At 50.9% G+C, this 4,335-nt stretch overlaps 1 long non-coding RNA gene across 1 annotated transcript in view; it reads left to right on the top strand.

Moving 5' to 3' along the window:
- Nucleotides 1-3,414, top strand: part of LOC113947341 — an 11,781-nt gene extending 8,367 nt beyond the window's left edge. Inside the window, exons 2-3 of the long non-coding RNA XR_003527679.1 lie at nucleotides 120-2,559; nucleotides 3,141-3,414. This is a non-coding gene — a long non-coding RNA (uncharacterized LOC113947341). The remainder of the gene's footprint in view (nucleotides 1-119; nucleotides 2,560-3,140) is intronic.
- Nucleotides 3,415-4,335: the final 921 nt, after the last annotated feature.

Raw genomic sequence — 4,335 nt, 5'->3', positions numbered from 1 at the left:
GAAGGGAAGGTTTGGGAAGGGAAGGTTTTGGAAGGGAAGGGAAGGGAAGGGAAGGGAAGGGAAGGGAAGGGAAGGGAAGGGAAGGGAAGGGAAGGGAAGGGAAGGGAAGGGAAGGGAAGGGAAGGAAAAAGGTCCACAGTGCTGAGGCCACTTGCCCCTTGCTCTGATGGGGCATTGTGCTGTGGGTTAGTACAATGACCTGCACCATGAGCCTGGTGACAATACTGCTGAGAGGAGAGCTGATTTCATAGCCAAGGTCACAGATACACAGCCCAGGAGCTCTCGTATCAGTGACATCCACGAGTCTGTGTAGGACATGTGAGCACATGGATAGCAAGTGTTTGTGACTCATAGGAAACATCAGTGGCAGCAAATTTGTGTACCTGGTGAGGAACATTTGTATTGTGAACACCTCACCCCTAACTTCATGTGTCCCTTGGCTTCCTTACACCAAGCAAAGGACAGCAAGGCAGAGGTTGGGCATATCTGCACTTACACAACTTTCAGGAGCAGTAAACCTGCCTTGAACATCTCAGGCCACTTAAAGAAAGAAAAAAAACCACAAACCCACCTGAAAACTGTCTTTTGACTCCTGGCATCTCCTCAGTTTGTTTGTGGCCTCCCTTGTGAAAGACCATAAAAGAAATTTTTTGCGAAGGGTAGGGTGGAGTTTCTTTTGAGATCCTTCTTTCTGCTCCCAATGCACAGCCCAATTTAGAGGAGTGTTGCTTCATCTCCTCAGCTCCTCACAGTTAACCTGTAGAGCAAGACAGCCTCTGCAGTGCTGTAACAACCCATTAGACAGCCAGTCAATCAGATCAGTGATCACTGTAATGGTACATACACCAGCAGAGGCTTCCCCACCAGAGCTGGGCACAGCAGTGCACCAGCCAGTCCCCCCAGCATCCTACCAAGGGATCAAAGGATATTAAAGAGGGAAAAATAACATTCCCAGCCTGTTCCCTTCTCCAACTGCCTCTTCTTCCTGATGGTACAGACACAGTGTCTTGAGGATGCTGTGCCACGTCAGAGAGTGTCCCCTCCAGGTGGTGCTCAGCTCTCTGGGCAGCTGCTGTCTGAAAACTCTGCTCTCATCAGCTCACCAGCACCCCCTCCACAGGAAGCCAAAATCAGACTGCAGGGTGTGCTGAAAACAGGGGTGTCTGTCTCTGTCCTCACCACTGGCTTTCTTAATCCCAGTGGTGACCAGCGCTGCTGTGGAGATCCAACACACGGCATCTGGCTATAAAGGATAAATTGGCCTTCAGCACTGTCCTGCTTCTCTTTCGTTTTCCATTTTGTTGTGTCCTATCCTTAGGGTGTGATGGGTACACAGGACAACTCCAGAATTACCTCTTGGTTCCCAGAACATACACTCTATGGCCAATCCCTCAAAATCTAGGTGAGGACAGCTTTAGAAAACTGCATCAGGAGATGTTTTTATTTCTTCTCCAGCCTGAAGCCCTCTGAAGAGTGTCGCCCACAGGCTTAAGCTCTTCTCAGCAAGCCTCAAACTAACTAAAATACATCAAAGCAGGATTCTCATACACACCCCCAGACCTCCCAAATATCCAAAGCCTTGCATCAAAACCAGCCAAACCAGCAAACGTCTTGATGCCTCAAAACAGAAGGTTTTTCTGGAATAGAAACATCGGGTCTCCTCAAATTACTGGACCTTGTGCAGGGGCAATTGGTAAGAGCCTCTGGACCACACCACTCAGAGTGATCTAATTGTTTCTTCTGGCCTTGAAAGTCATTTATCAAAAATACACCAGCTTTGTACTGTGCAAAGCCTCTGTTACAGATTTGGCAACACAATGTCCAGACCTACACTGGCCATTGACACCATCATGATGGATCTGCTGAAGAAAGCTTGGATAAAGGAGTGGTACATCTACAACAAGGAATATGGTACACATATAAATATGTGCAGACTTTAGTAAGCAATAAATCAGTTGAGAACCCCTTAGTGTTTAGAGAAAACTATGCTATGTTCTAGTCAATCAATCTGTTGCTGAAAATATTATTAATGCCTGGCACATAGATTTATGATGAAGGCTAGATGGATGCAAAAGAAACGTTTGTTAGTGGGAATTTTTGATGACTGTGCTGAAATATCGTTCATTTGCGGAAAGAAATCTAAATATAATCATCATGGTTATTTATCAGGGAACAGAGATGTGTTCATCTGTTTCCACCTAAACATGCAGGACACCTGCGGGGTGGGAGCTCTCCTATCTTTCCTTTTGCCCTAAATCATACAAGTTAAAAATGGGTACCTGTACACCCAGCATTGTGACAGGAGCTGTGCCATCATCACATCTTCCCAACACAATCAGGGATGCTGGGCCTTGGTCTGGGCTGTGTTCAGAACCCAATGGCACAAAGTCACCATGTAGAACATCACCTCAGTGAGATCTCCTGCGTGTCTGCATGCAGGGATGGACACATGAGGAGGGAAGAGAGCAGTCCCTGCTGCAGACTTTGCTGAGCACAGGGTTATGGACCTCGAAAGAAATATAATGTAGAGAAAGTCACTATGAAGAGCAGCTTGTAGAGGTATGAGCATTTCTGACACTGCTCGTAGGTCTGTGGACAGGCTGTACTCGTGCTGCTGTTGTACTTGCAGTGGGGCAAGTCCCAGCCCCTCCTCATTCCAGCCCTGCTGGTCCTGTTTCCACTTTGCCATCACCAGCTCCTGCCTTCCTCAGGAAGATGCCTGAGAGGCAGTTAGACCCTGCTGTGGTCATTCCTCCTCAGTTACCAGCTGAGAGGTGTCCATGGCGTGGAATAGTCAAGCTTTGACACTGAGGGATCTTTGCCAGAGATGTCCAGGAGACTGTGAGATCCTGTGGGACACGGGGGTCAGCCTGCCCAGCACCTCCATGGACATGGCTAAACACGGGCATGGATGGAGCAACCACAGAGTGAGTTACTGCCTCCACAGCAGGAGGAGCTCGTGGAAGGGGGCATCCAAACCCTTCCTCCACCACGCTGAGCAGAGCAGCTCTGGGACCACTGCTCCAGCACCAGCCTCAGGCTGAGCTCTGCCCCTCCAGTCCCAGTCCCCAGCCTGGCTGGGCCAGCCCTGCTCAGCTCCCTCGCTTCCCTTTACTGCTGTTTTTGTTTTCTTTCCACAGCTCGTTTTCTCGGTCATCCATGTCTCTGTGCATCATATATCACACCCATGTGTCCGGAGGTAAGAAAGATCCCCTCCAACCCAGCAGCCCTGTAACGGATGGACCTTCCCGACTCGCAGCAAGCTGACAGCTTGTGAGAACAACAGCTTGAATTACTGAAAGAACTTTTCCCACTGAGTTAATCTGCAATGGATGTAGGTGACCTTCTAAAGGCATCTATTAATCAAAAAACCAGTGCCCATTCACCGTGCTAGGCTGAGCCCTTTGGGGGAGGGGGGGATTCTAATTTCCCTCCGAGATAAATCATAATTTGACAATAATCATCTGCCCTAATCACTCCGATTCTTCCCTTTAATTATTTGTACACACAGCTCTTCCTGCCTGAGAAGCACAAAGGACGACATTAAACGTGGTGTTGGGAAATGCTGGAGGCTCCAGCTCAAGCCTTAAATCCCTGTGTGGAGCAGAGCACCCGATGGAGCTGAGCGTGCACCCTCTGTCCAGGGTGCAGGGAGCAGCCTTTCCCAGAGGGGAGCCACTGCTTCCAGCCATAGGGAGAGCAGTGGTGCCCAGCCCAGGGACCAGAGCACCAAGGAAAGGGCTGATGGAGGGGAGACAGCTGAGAGCAGAGGGGCTCTAGAGCTGTCCCAGCAACCTAGGGGGACATCCCAGTGCTGCACCCCCTGGAGGAGACTGACCCCCACACAACAGCCATGGAGGGCTGGAATAACGGGGAGGCTGTGGAGAGTACGAGGTTAATGTCACATCAGTGCCCCTTGGGTGCTGGGGAGCCAGCAGACCAGACCATGGGAGGGAGGAAGAAGGCAAGAAGGAAGGGAGGAAGGGAGGGGTGGTTTGGGTGGCCTTGCTGATGTGTTGTCTTGGTCCAGGGCTGGTGAGGGCTCCCTGCCCGGGCTGTGACCTTCACCCAGCATGGGCACACTGTGAGGGGTGGCTATGGCAGGCACCAAGACCCTCCTGCCCTGGGAAGCTCTCAGGTGGTGCCAGAGTGAGTGTGATACGTGGGCAAGGGCTCCACTTCTTGTCACCCGCTGTCATGCTGCTGTCGAGCCGGGGGTGTGAAGCAGGATCTCATGAGTGCCTCCAGCAGCTGGTCCTTTCCCTCCAGCCACCTCAGAACCCCAAGGCACACTCCAGGTGACACAATGCTGTGCCCCTGGACACCCAGGAAAGC

The sequence above is a fragment of the Corapipo altera genome, unplaced genomic scaffold, assembly GCF_003945725.1.
Source record: "Corapipo altera isolate COAL_440 unplaced genomic scaffold, ASM394572v1 75, whole genome shotgun sequence".
In the NCBI taxonomy this organism is placed as follows: Eukaryota; Metazoa; Chordata; class Aves; order Passeriformes; family Pipridae; genus Corapipo; species Corapipo altera.
This window is presented reverse-complemented; position numbering and strand designations above follow the sequence as displayed.